The following is a 17,752-nucleotide window of genomic DNA, read 5'->3' as shown; positions in this document are numbered from 1 at the left end:
GGGAGGAGTCATAGGAACTTCGGATCTGTAGCTTGTTGCTCAGAAGCATCAGTAAAAACCTGGGCTCGTGATTGGCACCTGAAAAGGAGAGGCAGTCTGTGGACCTGTGCCTTTAACCTGTGGGATCTTGACACTATCTCCAGGTAGATCATGTCGGAATTGAATTGAATTGTAAGACTTCCAGCTGGTGTCCAAGAATTGCTTGTTGGTATGGGAATGCTCTCCTCTCTCTCTCTCTCTCTCTCTCTCTCTCTCTCTCTCTCACACACACACACACACACACACACACATTGGAAACTGGGCATCACACTCCCATTTAGAGGTCATTTGTGAGACAAAAAGAGAGAGCTCAGGAGAAATCAACTTTGCCAGCATCTTGATCTTGTACCTACAGCCTCTAGAACTGTGAGAAAATTAATTTCTGTTAATTGAGCCACGAGTGTGTGCTGTTTTATAGCAGTCCCAACAATGTACTACAGAGCAAATTCATTGGCCCATATCAAGTTTTGCTAAATGTTTTTACTTTTCAAACTTAGGGTGAAGTTAGTATATAGGGACATGTATTTCTACTTTCACTCCACATCTAAAGGCAAACCACTGAGTCCCATAAAGTAGTAAATCTTGTGGGTAGAGGTGAAAAAAATAGATGTGTATATATATGTGGGAGTGGAAGGTATTATACGTAAAAGGTAAAGATTTTAGAGAGAGAGAGAGAGAGACAGAGAGAGAGAGAAAATAGAAAATAGAAATACATACAATAGAAAATACATTTAGAGGGGTGCCTAGGTGGCTCAGTCGGTTGAGCGTCTGACTTCGGCTCAGGTCATGATCTCGCAGTTTGTGAGTTCGAGCCCCACTCTGTGCTGACAGTTCGGAGCCTGGAGCCTGCTTCAAATTCTGTGTCTCCCTCTCTCTCTGCCCCTTCCCCACTCATGCTCTGTCTCTCTCTGTCTCTCAAAAATGAATAAACATTGAAAAAAATAAAAAAGAAAAAGAAAATACAGTTAGAGAGTTTCCCACCCCACTCTGCAGTATAGATTCAGGGGTTCATCTGAATTCTCTGCCATGAGCTCTCTTTAGGGCACAGATGTGGAGTGTGGAACTGAGACGCACTCACTGACCACTATAGGAGACTAACCTTTGCACAGGAAAACGAGGGTTTCCTTGGCTGAAACCCTCATGGAGGAGCTTAAGAAAATGCACGAAACAGATCCAAGCAGAAAGAGATAATCAGAGTGAAAAGGAAACAGGAAATAAAATGTAAGTGCTTGAATATTAGGGGATTAATTAAACAATTATTTAATGATTTGGAGATACAGTGTTAATTGGTTTTGAAAACCTGTGGCAAACATGCTTTTCCCCCAAGCATTGCTCCTCCCTGGCTCTGGGGAGCTTCCTCCGACTTTGCAAAACATGTCCACATACATTATCTTTTTAACCTCACAACAACGTATTGAGACAAGAAAAACGTAACTCTCCTTATTTGATAATAACCATGTTACAAAAAGATTTTGCATTTTGAGGGACCAATGTATTTTTCTCTTCCTATTACTATCTGAGTCATAGTCCATTAACCACAATGGGAAATGGTTTCTTTCCAAACTGCATTCTTTGAATATCCTTGGCAACTACCAGAATAAAAGTCAGACACCAAGGATGTCCACTAACCTGAGAGCTCCCTCTGAGTGACCCATCAGATGCTCATCCCCTCCATCCAATCACACAGATAGGCAACCACTCCTCATATGGCAAAATAAACTGTATTGGCCAAAACATTTTCATAAAACCATTTGTTGTGGTAAGTGAGTTTGGGCATTACTGCCCACGCCCATATGCATTGATTTATCTCCTGCCAAAACAGTTTTTATCATCTTGTCCAGGCTTTCTAAATGTGACCCCCCTCCTTCAAATTTGGAACAAGATTGGGTAGTGTTGGCAAAATAGTAGCTGAGACTGAGATATAGAAAATCCCTTTCAACCTTTTCACCGTTTGTACCCAGCTATAGCTAACGGAGACCTTGCAAAATCTCCCTGGCTTTTGTTCTTCTAGAGGTGAAAGAGATTAGGTCAGGAGCTACAAATGTGATTCAAAAGAACCCATTTTTGAGGCTATATGTTGCTGTTAGGCTTTGCTTTGTTTGTTTGTTGATGAGTAGGTGGCAGAAGCCTTTGTGAGAGTGTTTGTCACATACATTGGGATTCTGAGCAGCTCCTGGTCTGTTTCTCAAAGGACAAGCTAGCCCGCAGAGGTCAGTGGAGAGAGAGCCAGTGTAAAACCTGGATCAGATAAGGAAAGCAGATTCAGCTGATGGCCCCAGGCAAGGGGAAGGTAATTAGCCAGGGTTCTGTCAGACACTCGGAATGCATGGCATAATTGTTTCTGCCTCTAATGATCTAGTGATGTGGGAGACATGAGAATATTAAAACAAGACAGAAGAATGGAAACTCATTTCTAGCAGCTGCCAAACACAATGGGATGCAAAATAGGAGAGCGTATATTGAAATGTTCACAAGGTTCACTTCACCGAAATGAAACTTTACCTCTCGTGGATGTCGGATGTCAAATCCAACCCTCTCTTTCATGAATAAGTCCCCTCCCATTTCCCATCAAACTGTTGCTCTCTGCCTTCTTTCTGCATCCTTTGCTGTCACTCTATTCTCTCATCACTGTCATTTTGCCTCTCTTGCTTCTGAATTTCCTTCATTTCTCCTATTCCTTTCTCTCCTCTCCATTATCATGTCACAAACATGCTCTTATAGCTATTCTCCCCCTCCTCTTTCTCTGTCTCTTTCTCTCTCTCCCTCTCTTTCTCTCTCTCTCTCTCACACACACACACACACACGCACGCACGCGCGCTCGAGCGCGCGCACACACACACTTCATTCATTAGTAATTAACCTGAGAACCACATCTACCCCCCCAGCAGTTGAATGGAGCCGTAAAAATGCTCTCTTTGGAAAACACCCAGAAGTGATGCTGCGGGGGAGGGGGGGGTGGGCGGTGGCTTGGGGGCCGCTGTGATGCCCGCACCCGCCGCGAGGGGGCAGAGGTGCGCGCTGGCGGGCGAGCGCGCCTGCAAAGCACATCTCCAGCGCTCAGAAGGCGGGATCGCAAGGTTGCTGGTTGGCTGTCACCCGTCACAGCCACTGACAGCCCGTGTAAGGATTCTGCCCGCGTCCTGGGCGGGAGCGAAGGGGCGCGGCGAATAAGCAAGCAATTCCTGGTGAGTGCGGGAGGGTGAATTCCGCCTCCGGCTAGTACAGATACATCTTTTCCAGAAACAAAGGAGTGAGTCATGCTGCCTCTGATTAGGGAAGGAAAAGAGGCAAAGCTGGGCGAGCCCGCTGGGTCCCCTGCAGCCTTGCGTTTTCCCGACGCTCTGGCTCACTGCCCCCAGTCTTGGCCCCCGTGGTCTGCACAGCCCGGCACTGCACCCGCTCCCGCGCCCGCTCGCGATCATCCTAGTCCCCCTCCCCTGGGAGCTGGACCGGTCCCCCCTATCGCCAGATCTGGGGACATCTAAAAGGCAGAGTCTTTTGGTCACGTGGGGAACCGGCAATAATGGAGCCGGCCCGCAGAGTGTGTGCTTGTTGGGGGGAGAAGGTTGATTTGCAGCTCAAAGGGTCAGCCCGGCGAGCAGACCTCCCCTGCGGGTGCTACTGTACCAAGTGACAGTTTGGCGGACCGGGCGGCAGATGGCGGTAACGCTACCTGTCAACCTGCAACCTCCTCGTAGCTGGAACGGAGCTCTGCGAATGTTTGTCATAGGCCAGCTCCCTGGAGGCCCCAAGGAACACACCTACACACCAAGCGTGCGCACGCACAGTCAGGGTCCTGGTGTCCCCTAGGATCCACTCTTTCTAACATATTCCAGAATAGGGTGGAGAGGGATAATAACACTAATAAACGTTTATTGAGTGCTATGGGCCAGACATGTACTGTTTTTACATGATCAGTAGTAAAACAATAATAATTAATAGCGATATGCGAAAGTAATGTTGCTTGTGAAATTAACTGCCTGCAACCTATGCAGATCTGGTCAAGGAGACAAACAGGGATCGCCTACAAAAAACTTCTTTAGGGGTGCTCCTGAACCCTTAGAATTGTGTATGATCCTAACGGAGGTGGGAGGGACCCCCCACCCCCAACTATGACAGAGGGAAGTTTACCTGCCAATCCTGATATATAAGAGCTGAACCATCATTTGTTTTGTTTTAGACAAATTAAGAAATGCAGTTTTTTTTTTTAGCATCCAAATATTTGTCACACAAACATTTATAGAAAGCTTCATAAGCTAAAAAGTGGACACCGTTGTTATCTCCACTCTATCTGAGGAAAATAAGACTTAGATACAATGCTCACAATCATATAACTAGCCAATGGTGGAGCCAAGGTTCAAATGCAAGTATGTGTGTGACTCCAGTTCAGAGGTCAACAAACTTTTTCTGGAAAGAGCCAAATAGTAAATCCACTTTAGGCTTTGTTGGCCGTATAGTCTCTGTTGCACCTACTCAACTCTATTATTGTATAAAGCAATACATAAATAAAAGAGCATATATGTGTCCAAATAAAACTTTATTTTTGAATAGCAAAGGGTGAAATTTTTGTAATTTCTACGTGTCACAAAATATTATTCTTTAAATTTTTTTCAACAAATTTTAAAATGTAAAAGCCATTCTTAGCTCACAGGCTGTAAAAAAAAACAGGCAGAAAAAAAAAAAAAAACTACATGCGAACGACCAGATTTCACTTGTGGGTGATAGTTTGTCAACTCCTGCTTTAGTGTCTACACTAATCTGTACACTTTGTAGGTACTTCCTGCCTCTGGAGCTAAACTAGCCAGCCCTAGTAGAAAAAAAAATCAAAGACATTTTGCCTACTAATGTTTCAAGAAGCTTAAAAAACTATCCACTTCCTAAAGAGGTAGATCTTGAACACCAAGTCATGATTACATCAAGGTTATATTCCATGAGAGAGTATGATGTATTAGAAGATCAGTGGGCTTGACCTTAGGAAAATTGGCTTCAAATTCCAAACTGTGTGATTTTGAGCACATGACCTAGGTTGTCAGTGGTTCAGTGTCTTCATTTATTAATCACAGTGCTTACCTCAAAGGTTAACTATGGCATTAGATCAAGCAAAGCACGTAAAATATATAGCATAGACAGACAAATTCAGAATTTGGATGCCTAAAATTTATTCGATTTAGGGGACCCTACTTAAGAAAAAGAATACAAAATTTCTATTAAAGACTAACTGCTGAAAGTAAGCATTTATTTAGAATGAGAAAAAAAATCCCAACAAATATTGGAGCCTTAGAAATTCAGGTAGTTTTCTTATAATATTTCTCCAGGAAGTTTACCAAAAATGCTTACCTGCAAAATCATCCTGTTTATGACCTGGCTTTTCTTCCTCATCAAGGACATGCTAGAACTCCCAGCAACTCAGAGCATTCACAGGGGTCCATGCAAGTCAAGGGCCCTGAAGTTTAGTGTCACAGTGTGGCAGCAGAGTGGCAAAGTGGTAACACAGAGGGGAATTGATAAAATAAATACATATATTAAAGAAAATTGGAACTATGTTTCTTATTGTCAGAGAAGGGAGGGGGAAACATCAAAAAAAAAAAAAGAATGAACTCAATAGTGTGGGGTAAAATAAGAGGTATTAGTGTGAACTCATAATTTTTAATACAGACAAATACAAAGAGGTGATAGATAAATGACAGTAGATAAATATAGATGTCACTGGATGCACGTATATGTGTGTGCACACATATGTAATCTTAGTACTATCCACTAAGAACAGCAATAACCCAAAAGTAATGAGCACACTTAGTTCCCAGATCTTGTTTTTTAAAATATCTAACTTGGTTTATTTCCACCAAAAGAAACCAGGGTCCTTGGAAAAATAACTGATTCCAGGGCTGGGAAAAAGAAAGTATAAATAAATCTGGAACATCTTATTGTGTCAAAAGTTTTAAAAAATAATAAAAAGCTCAAAGAATGAGAGAGAGAGATGTGAAAAGGACACAGAAGCAAGCTTAAAAGAGTTTAACTGGCCAAATCTGAGATAATTTAAACATTAAACTAAATCATGATAGCAATATTGGGCATCTGGGTGGCTCAGTCAGTTAGGCATCTGACTCTTGATTTTGGCTCAGGTCATGATCTCACAGTTGGTGAGATTGAGCCCCACGTGGGGCTCTGCACTGTCAGCATGGAGCCTGTTTGGGATTCTCTCTCCCTCTTCAGTCTCTCGTACTCTCTCTCTTTCTCTTAAATGAATAAATAAACATTTTTTAAAAATTAAAAAATAAATGAATCATAATAGCAATAGATTACAAATTGTTGAATAAGTGAATCCATATTGATATAAATAAGTGAATGAATGAATGGAAAGTTTAATGGAGGAGATATTTACACAGTTTCCGAATAACCCCCACCCACCCCACCACACACACACACACACACACACACACACACTCATGCAGTGAATGCTCATTAGTTACAGGGGAAAGAGAGAGAGATGCAGTGGAGAAGTCTAGAAGACACTACTTTAACCAAGGGATCAAAGTGAGCATCATAAGTAATGGGGCAAATCAAAATCATGGGCACCTGAGAGAACACAGTGAGGGAAGCACAGCATTACTTCTGAAATGAACTCTTCCAGATTGAAGGAAACTTGATGGGACATGACCACTAAATGCAACTCATGTTCTGAACTAAATCCTTTTCTATAAAAACCATCATCGGGATAATTGGTGAAATGATGAGAATCTGGAAACAGAATAGGAGTAAATTATCAATGTGAATTCCTAATTTTGATGATTGTTGTGACTTTTGGGGGGATTGGGGAATACAGTACACAATAAAGCACTCAGGGATGATGAAGCATTGTTCTCAAATGGCTCAGGGGGAAAAAAATACCTCTGTAATGAACTCTCACACTTTGTGGAAACTTAAAATTGTTTTAAAATTGAATATGCATATTAATCATTAAAAGAAAAGTAACAGGTTATAAATTACATAAGAATAAGCATTATGCCTTATACTTCTTTTGAATCCTTCTTAGAAATTCATAAATCCAGACATATGTAGTAATTCAGTAAATACTGTCAAATGGAAATGTACTGAGTGAAATGGGCAGTGGGGTATTATTTCAAGTGTCAGACTACCACAAAGATTGGCTTTATTATTTTTTAAGGGCTAAGGAAACATTAATACAAAGCATACCGTCTGTACTATGCAGGCACACAGGTATAACAGAATCGGATGATGAAAGCAAATAAAACATACAACAAGATTAATGTATGTGTACTTAATTATAAAAGTAAACATTTTATTTCTTGGTAATCAGACATAGTAATAATCTGAGAAATACCCCTTTTATAATTATTTAAATCCATAGAAAAATTTAGGCCTAGCCATAGAGTTGAAAAAAAATGAGATCTGATATATGAATCAAAACGGTAGTGTAAAAAAATTAATATTCTTTTATACTATGTAGAAACCCCTGGAGTGCCTGGTGGCTCAGTCTCTCGGTTTTGGCTCAAGTCATGATCTCACAGTTCGTGCGATTGAGCCCTGCATTGGCTCTGTGTTGACAGCGAGAAGCCTGCTAGGGATTCTGTCTCTTCCTCTCTTTTTGCCCCTTCTCTGCTTGGTCTCTCTTTCTCAAAATAAATAAAAACTTAAAAAAAAAAAAAGAAAACCCTAGCTATGTACTATGCATTGCATATCTGTAGGTTATGGTTGTATCAGAGAAGCAGAACCACTGTGAATGATGCAGAATCATTTAGGAGTTACTTTAGGAGTAATTGTTATTACTCCCATATATTCAATTATGTGCAGGGGCTAAGTAGTCTATATAAGTCCACCGCCTCTGGGTGTGCACTTGGGTTTGAGTCAGCAGGACCAGTAGTGAAGAAGGGATGGTGGATATTAAATGGGTGGACAAGGACAAGCTGGGACTCTTGCCTGTTTCTTATGGCCTACATGGAGTGACCTGCAGGATAAGCTGCTCTGTTTCACTTAGCTCAGGTTGCTGGCAGGAGCTGCTGGAGTTCTAGGATAACAAGGTGAGTCAGAAGATCAGCAACAACCTGAATGGACTGTAGCCATTCAGGAACATTTGGTTCCACACCCACCTTCAAAGCATAAAGATGGCTGGTGCTTCTCTTCTGCTTTCCAGATCTCATACACACTTCTCTGGTGGCCAGCCCTAGTCTGGAAACAAAGGGAATTCTTAGAAATGTGGTTTCAGTTTAGCCAAGTAGACATAGCACAAAGTCACCACACGTATACAGGAATCTTTATGAATGTAGCGTAAAGGTCACTGTATTATGTAAGAGAGCACAGTGTCCTTTGAATATTAAAAAATAAATTACAGGTCTATAGAACCCAATAATATCTTCTTGGATACTTATCAGATTACTTTCCCAATTTGGGGGCCATGGAAATTCAATGGGATCATGATCAGGAAGGAGGAAGGTCCTGTGGGTGATTCTAGAGCACAGATTCCAGAGGAGGTGATAGGTCACCTTGGATACAACCACATAGTCCAGACCTTTTTACAAAAATTAAGATAAAGGGATTCAGCAAGGTCCTAAAGGATAAATAAAAAAAGCAGCTTCAGGAGTTACAAAAAAATAAATAAAGACGAGTAAAAATACCTATTCCCATCTGTTTGGCATAAGTGGCAATACAGAAAAGGACAGCCACCAACAGTGATGCTGGATGATACTTAACATGTTGAAAACTATACTTTCAATTCTGACCTTCCCAGCTTGCCTCTCCTCCAAATGTCTCTATTTCTTTTTTTAAAAAATTTTCTAATGTTTATTTTTAAGAGAGACAGAGAGACAGAGAGAGAGAGAGAGCGAGGAGGGGAAGGGCAGAGAGGAAGGGAGACACAGAATCCGAAGCAGGCTCCAGGCTCTGTACCATCAGCTCAGAGTACCTCACGGGTCTCGAACTCACAAACCATGAGATAATGACCTGAAGCAAAGTCGACACTCGACTGACTGAGCCACCCAGGTGCCCCTCTATTTATTTCTTATTTAATTTGTTTTTCATTTTATTTATTTGAGAGACAGAGAGAGAGAGAGGGTGGGAGAGTGGGTAGAAAGATTGAGAGAGAGAGAGAGAGAGAGAGAGAGAGAATCTTAAGCAGGCTCCACATTCAGTGAGGAGCCTGACATGGGGCTTAATCCCTCAACCCTGGGATCGTGACCCAAGCTGAAATCAAGAGTTGGACACTCAACCCACTGAGCCACCATGTACCCAATTTGTTAAGGCAAAAATCTAGGCATCAACGCTGACTCCTTTCTTTCCCTCAACCCACCAACTACCTTTGTCAACTCAATCACCAAAATACATTGTGAATATTTTCAATTCTACTGCCACCATCATAATACAAGCCTAATCTACTGCTATAACTTTCTCATTGGTTTCTTGCTTCCATTTTTCCTTTTCTAATCCATTCTCCATACAATATCCAGAATGCTAATAAAAATGAAACATACTACATATTAAGCTTATAATATCTATATTTATTACTATTATCCTGGATGTCAACATGACATTTCTGGGGCAGAGCTAAAGTATCAGAGGAGAAAGGAGCATGGGCTTTGGAGTCAGAGTCATGGGTTCAAATCCTAAATCTACCACTTAATTGCAGAGTGACCTGAAAGAGACAAGAAATCTGAAGGTCTTAGAGAAGGGCAACTTGTCTAATGTGGACAATAAATAACACCAGTCTTCTAGGATTTTTGTAAGAATAAAATGCAAAGTACTTACCCAAAGATTAGTGCCCTTCTCTTCTTCCCATATCCATTGCTCTCTACCTTCCATTCCCCTCACTAACCATGAGAAGAGTCATTCCTTGAGTCCTCTTTGATCTTCAGCCCCACACAGTTCAACAATCCTTGACTATCTACATGTCCTAGGAAATGTAATACACATGGAGGACCTATATGCTAAAATTCCAGGTCATGGAACACATATTAGCTAATAGAACAGTCCCAAGGAACAGATGCCTGTATTTCTGTCTCCCTGGTCAAAACTTCACTGTTTTGATAAGGATCTCAGAGAACTCTAACTTGATATAAGCTGATGCTCCCTCTGTGGTGATCATGGACTTACTTCAAATTTGCTGATTCAAAATTAAACGCATAAATAAAATACCACAGTCCAATCTGTCTGCTAGGTTTCATACTAAATAAATAATTAAATAATGAGTGAGTGGTTTGAAAGCATAACATGCTGAATAATGTAATGTGTTAGGGGACCAGGTCCTCACGAGGAAGTCAAGAGTCAGAACTGGCTACAGGCCCAAAATGGGAACTATTAATCTTTCTATAGATATGAAAACTATTATATCCATTCATTGAGACGTCAATACCAATGGGCCCCAAACTTTAGATCACATACCCAATCTTGAAAAAATCATTTGAGCATGGACCCTCAAACATGTGGATTTATTTGCAAAGTATATAGTTCCATTTCTATATGAATGTGCTATATATATTTAAAAACATACACAAATAACAAATATTTTAAAGGGTGAAATAAAAACATATACATAAAAATTCTAATATTTTCCTTTTGCACTCTGTTGGATCAGCTTACACATGGCCTACTTTAGAGACCACTGATTAAATGAACAAACCTATTTTTTTTTTAATATTTTAATAGATAGATTAATCCTAAATGTTACAAATTATGCAATTAAACAAGTAAGTTATCTTGGATTCTGGTATGACCAAGGAGAAAGGATGAGAAAGGAACAGTGGATGTGTGACCTTTCACCCCACCCCTGCTCCAATTACCCACTCTAGTTAATGGGGGGGGAGGGGGATTTGGAAAGTCCTGCAAAAAGGTATTATATATCCTCATATGACTACAAACAATGAAAATTGTGTCTCGTTGTAGACCCATAGATCACATTAAAAATCACTTGGGGCACCTGGGTGGCTCAGTCAGTTGAGCAACTGACTTCAGCTCAGGTCATGATCTCGATTTGGGAGTTGGAGCCCACTACGATGCCCTATTCCCCTTTCTCTGCCCCGCCCCAGCTTGCACTCTCCCCGCCCCTCTCCTCTACCCCACAAAAAAAGACTGCAAGACGGTACACTAATTCCTTTTGGATATAAGGCACTTCCTCTTTACATAAGTATACAATGAAAAGGGATTCCAAGTTTGGAAAAAGGGCTAAGGACTGAGTTATGATAAAAAGCTGTTATCAGTTAGGACTATGACTACTCTCATCGCTTTTGGGCTTATGTGAAGCCACAGAGCATGCGATCTGGTTTCCAGCAGCCACACCAAACACCTGAGTAACATGAATTGGAAGTGTGGGGTAATTAATACTCTATGGGGCTAATTTTGACCAAGGACACTCAGAAGATGGAAAGGTGCCAGTAGGTAAATCTCTTTTCTTCCCCTCAAAAGACTATTCTGAATTCGTTTGGACCAATCTGCCCTGTCTAGAAGACATCCCACACAACCAAGCAATAGGCTGTTTTCTTCTTTTTTTTCCTTTCCTTTCCTTTTTTTTTTTTTTTTTTTTTTTTTTTAGGAGGGGAGACTGAGAAGCATTTTAGTAGAAATAGAATTCAGCACTAGTGAAACCACTAAAATATAAGTTGTACAAAAATCTGCAGGGATCTTTTTTTTAATAAGAAATTCTATTTTATTATTTTTAAATACAATTTATCGTCAAGTTAGCTGACATATAGTGTATACAGTGTGCTCTTGGCTTCGGGAGTAGATCCCCATGATTCATCACTTACATTTAACACCCAGTGCTCATCCCAACAAGTGCCCTCCTCAATGCCCATCACCCATTATCCCTTCCTCCCTCCCCCCACCCCCATCAATCTTCAGTTTATTCTTTGTATTTAAGAGTCTCTTATGGTTTGCCTCCCTCTCTGTTTGAAACTATTTTCTCCCCTTCCCTTCCCCATGGTCCTCTGTTACATTTCTCAAATTTCACATATGAGTGAAAACATGGTATCTGTCTGTCTCTGACTTATTTCATTTAGCATAATACCCTCCAGCTCCACCCACATTGTCGCAAATGGCAAGATTTCATTCTTTCTCATTGCCAAGTAGTATTCCATTGTATTTATAAACTACATCTTCTTTATCCATTCATCAGTTGATGGACCTTGGGGCTCTTTCCATAATTTGGCTATTGTTGATAGTGTTGCTATAAACATTGGGGTGCAGGTGTTTCTATGAATCAGCACTCCTGTATCCTTTGGATAAATTCCTAGTAGTGCTATTGCTGGATTGTAGGGTAATTCTGTTTTCAATTTTTTTTAGGAACATCCACACTGTTTTCCAGAGCAATGTACCAGTTTTCATTCCCACCAACAGTGCAAGAGGGTTCCCATTTCTCCACATCCTCACCAACATCTGTTGCTTCCTGGGCTGTTGATTTTAGCCACTCTGACCAGTGTGAGGTGGTATCTCAATGTGGTTTTGATTTGTATTTCCCTGATGATGAGTAATGTTGAGCATCTTTTCACATGTCGGCCATCTGGATGTCTTCTTTGGAAAAGTGTCTATTCTTAAGCAGTGTGGCTAGCTCAGTAACATGCCAATTTGGAGTGATGATCTGGACTTCCCCTCACTTACAGCTCTTATGCTGAAGCATCCCACCTAAGATTTGTATCAAGTGTCCCCACACCTCTAGCCATACTCTTTGGACCAAAGGGCACTTTTGATTCAAAGGCCATTTCTCCAACACTGACTGGACAGCTGCCTAAGGCAGATCAAAAAGAAAAGCTGGGTCAGGTTCCTTTCCTGGAAATTTCGGTTTGGGCAATTTAAATGAATGATGTTTATCGTCTGTGAGTGCTTAGTTGTTAATCCTGAGGGCTAAAGTGGATGCCATGGTGGCAAAGCCTCTAGAGGGAGAAGAAAAATGCAGACACAAAGTGAGAGAGGTGTAGAGACGCCAGGGTAAGCCCAGAGAGCGACAGATAAATCAGTTGCCTTTGTTTCTTTGCAGTTTCCAGACACATTTCCCAAAAAGCTCAGCTATTCTTTATTTCTCATATTTTAATTATGGGAGTCCTCTCTGTACCCCTACATCTTTTTCTTTTACCAATATATGTGGTTGTCTGTTTGTTCCAATGAACAATGCCCTTGACTAAAGCATGGTTGCTACCTAGTATCTGTCATAAGCTTGGCTCAGAGAACAAGTGAAGCCTGATAGGTTTTCAGTACGTTCATTTCTCCAGATACTATAGAAATCTGCCTCTGGATTAAGTCAAGCCAGCAGAATGCTGCTAACTGGACAGGTTTTGCATTGTCAAACCCTTCCAAGCCCTGTAGAATAGTGTTTTCTGAGTCACGTCTGGTGTAATACCACTGGCCATTTTTTTGAAGGACTCTTCAAGAAGCAGCCCTAAGAAATGCATTACTTCAAACATACGATGTTGTTGAGGAATTTGTTCATGACTCTATATCTTTTTTATAAAAGCCCTCAGGAAAAATGTCTTTATAGTCTAAGAAATAAATCTGTTCCTTGCTGAGAAAAACTTGTTTGCTAAGACCTTAAAGTCCTAGAATTTATATAAATTGATGCTGGAAAGCTTAGAATAGGAATCTATTTTTGCATTAGTTTCATTTCTAATTCTGATTTATGTCTTGACCCACTGCTTAACTTTTTTCTTTCTCATTTGCTTCTAATTTATGTTATCTTGATGTATGGCATGTATTCATGAAGCCATCTTAAATCTTTTTTGGAGTAATGGAGATATAAAATAAAATATCCCCAATACTAATAACCCAGAAAGCAAAACCTGTGATATTATTTATGATAATGCACTTGAAAAAACTAGAATGGTTAACATCACACGAACTATTAAATAATTCTTAAAATGAGATGAGCATCTAAGGTAACCAGTCCCATGAGTTGGCTAGGTTTCAGAATTTTTTATTTCTACATCAGAGTGCTATCAAAGGCACCATCCAGTACACAGAGAGTCATTACAGAATGAACTCATGGAGAACATCAAGAACCCAGTGACAATGCATCATAGTTTGTGTCTCATTGACCTGCAATTTAACATTGGTCTGGGACTCTCTTAAAAAACAGGGTGGCATTCAATACTATAAGGAAGACAATGTAAAATTATCTTTATCAATATGGTCTGCTACAAAGCCATATTTGCTAATAGAATTGAGTGAATTTAGGAAACCTTGTTAAATGCTAATGTGAACACCCTTTTATTTTTATTTCCAATGCCTAAGGGAAGGGTCAAGGTGACCTTTCTGAAGGCTCTCTAAATTCATGGCAGAATCAATACTTTTTACATTTCCTATCAATTAATTAACATCCTCCTGTGCTTTTCCAATTTTCCTATCTGAATTTTTCTCATTTTTCTGTCTACAACTATCTTTGAGTTATTTCAGTTCATGGGACAAGGAAAAGGAAGCTGTTCCTGGCCTCTAGCTTTATTGTCAACTACGCATGGCAGACTGTAAGGTGATGGATCCTGACTAATCTTTCATTGTGCATCTGATTAAAGAACAAACTCTGTTATCCCTTCAATGCAACTATTTCCAAATTTGAGCCCATCATTTTCTCTGATATAACAACTCCCTTCCTTCTCCTTCCCTATTTTTGATCAGAAACAATGAGGGAGGGTGGAAGGAGAGTCTGGGCAGTAAGTTCCTGCATCTTCTTCAACAGAGGCAGCTCAGATTATGAGTATGATTTCCTGAGAGGAAAAGAGAAATTGGCCTCATGGGATAGATTTTTAAAAACCACTAAGTTATGAATGTTTGAGTCTTCTATATACAAGGGCATGGAAAGAATATATATATTACCAATTCATAAATCTTCCTGAAAGAGAGGGACATTAGAGACTACTTATGTCCTTTTACAGATTCAGATACAGACTTTAAGACATGGGGTAACCCCTCCCCCCATACACACAATTTGCTGGAAACTGAGGAATATGAGCCACGTGGGAAAAGGCCCAAGCACTTGAGCATAGAATTCTAGGCATGGATGATCTATTCTCCTGTATCTTCTAAACTTTATTTATCACTTTCTCCACACACAGTCTCACTGAATGCAGTATGCATATTCGGACTTCTGAGACTTTGCTGATTCTGTTCCTTTATCTGGGAACATTCTTTCCTCTCATTTCTGCCTCTTAAAATATAGTTTTTGATCCAGAAGAAATGTCTTTTTTTTCTCCCCTATAGACACATCCTTGATTTCCCAATAAGATTATTCAGATTAGGGAAACATAAAATGGTAGGTAAGACCAGATCCTTTGTTGAGAGGAAATGGGATATTTTTATACCCTTAAAGTATATGTCCCTGTGTATTAATTACTTAATTAATTATAAAGGAAATATATAGTAATTCTAAGGCACCACCTTAACCAAGTGTTCAAGGTGCGAGTGTTCACAATAATAAGACATGTTGGCATTGTAAACCCCTTGAAGTGAGGCACGGAGAAGGACACACAATCACTTATGTGATATTCATGTCAAAAATGCATCACTTCCATCTAATTGTGAGGAAACATCAGATAGACCAAAATTGGGAGGCATCTTACAAAAGTACCAAAAAGTACCAGTACTCTTTAAAAGTGTTAAGTTCATGAAAAAAAAGAATGAGGATCTCTCACAAACTGGGGGAGACTAAGGAAACACAAAAACTAAACAGATTCAATCCTGGACCAGAAAAAGACATTAGGTTAAAACTGGAGAAGTTCTAATGAAATCTGTAGTTTAGTTAATAATATTGCACCAACATTCATGTCCTGGTTTCTCATAAGAGCACTGTGGTTATGCAAGATGTTAACATCAGAATAAGCTGAGTGAGGTGAATATGGGGACGCTTTGTACTATTTTTGCATCTTTTCTGTAAGTCTAAAATTATTCATAAGTGAAAAGGTTTTTAAAAATTTTTTAAGGGAAAAAAAACACAGAAAGCACATCTCCTGGGGTCAGTCGGCCTGGATCTAAATCCTGGTTTACCATTTATTAAGTGTATGACTTTAGGCAAGTTATATTTCTATGTTTCGTTTTTCTTACACTTAAAACAGGGATAATAATAGTACTTACCTTATTGACTGCTTATGAGGATTAAATGAATAAAAACATATTAGTGCCTTAATGGGGCACCTGGGTGGCTCAGTCGGCTAAGCATCCGACTTCGGCTCAGGTCATGAACTCACGGTTCATGGGTTCGAGTCCCGTGTCGGGCTCTGTGCCAACAGCACGGAGCCTGGAGCCTGCTTCTGATTCTGTGTCTTCCTCTCTCTCTGCCCCTCCCCTGCTCATGCTGTTTCTCTCTGTCTCTCAAAATAAATAAATGCCAAAAAAAAAATTTTTTAATTAAAAAAAACATATTAGTGCCTTAAGACAGTGCCTGGTACTTAATAAACCCAATAAGCACTAGTTATTTTTATCATTTTTCCTCTATTATATCTGCCTTCCCCCATGCTTCCATCATGCTTCCTGTCTTTATAAGATCATTTAACACATAGTTGGCCTTACATTGAAGATTCATCCTAGTTTTTAGAAACAAGCTTACCTGAGTTCAACTTTATGCTTGAACATGAGTTTAGGCAAGTTGCATATAAAAATGGATATTAATACAATGTTCATATGGCTTTGTGAGATTGTGATATAATGCACTTGAAGTGTCTAGCAAAGCCCACTGACTCATAGAAGGCATTTAATACATGTTAGCTATGTTTCTACTTCCCCTCCTTCTATTAAGCTATTAATATATCTTATTGTGTCTTGACAGGCCTCACTCACCCTAGAACCTTCACTTCTGATACACACACAAACACACAGACGTACCATACACTCATATATAGATAACACACACAGACACACACACACACACACACACACACACACACACATTGACTAGCACAACAGTACGTACATAGTAAATGTTAAATTCATTCTTTTTAAAATGAGTAAGTATACCAGAAGTTGTATTTGATCGCTAAACCTATGCTCTTTTTTTTTTCCGGGAATGTGGCCCACAGTCCCAAAGGTTTCAGCTCTACCAACAATATGATTTTCACCCCCTCCAAGTTATGGTTCTACATTAATAGAGGGGAAGGCAATGCCAAGGCTAAGATGGGGCCGTCACACAAGCTCTTGCAATAATTTACAATATGGAAATAAAGAGATTGGGTCAATTAACTCTAGAAGCTGGATCTGGAGTACAGTGTTACTCAGACTGAGAGCCCCTTTTTAGAACAGTGATCATAAATCATAAATAGAGCAGAGAAGAGCCAGTCTGCAGGAACAGAAGAGTGCAGTAGAAGTGAGAGACTGAGTCCCCAGCAAAAAAGAGAGAGAGAAAGCAAGCATCACTTTTTTGGTCCCTGAGACGTTATAGTTCTACATATGCAGGGAAAAGCCTGGCTTCACATTCTGCCTTGTTAGGACATAGGGAAATATAAGGAAATCCAATACATTCTTTCCTTTTCCTTAAGCTGGTTTGAGTGAGCTTCAATTCTTTCTAACCTAATATCCCAGACTAAGATAAAAGTTCAAGTAATAGCTTTCCCTAAATATCCAACTTTCAGCGTAGCATAAAAATGCATTTATTTTGTGTCTAGACCTGTTTCACCTTTACTCTATTGCAGGAAGATCATAAACTACTTCTATAAAAATCATATAAAGATTGACAAATTCCAATTTTAAAATGTTACAGTAAGTGCTTTTATAATCCACATATGAATCAGGGCCC

Source organism: Panthera tigris, chromosome C2 (genome assembly GCF_018350195.1).
Source record: "Panthera tigris isolate Pti1 chromosome C2, P.tigris_Pti1_mat1.1, whole genome shotgun sequence".
Classification (NCBI taxonomy): Eukaryota; Metazoa; Chordata; class Mammalia; order Carnivora; family Felidae; genus Panthera; species Panthera tigris.
Note: the sequence above shows the minus strand (reverse complement) of the source record.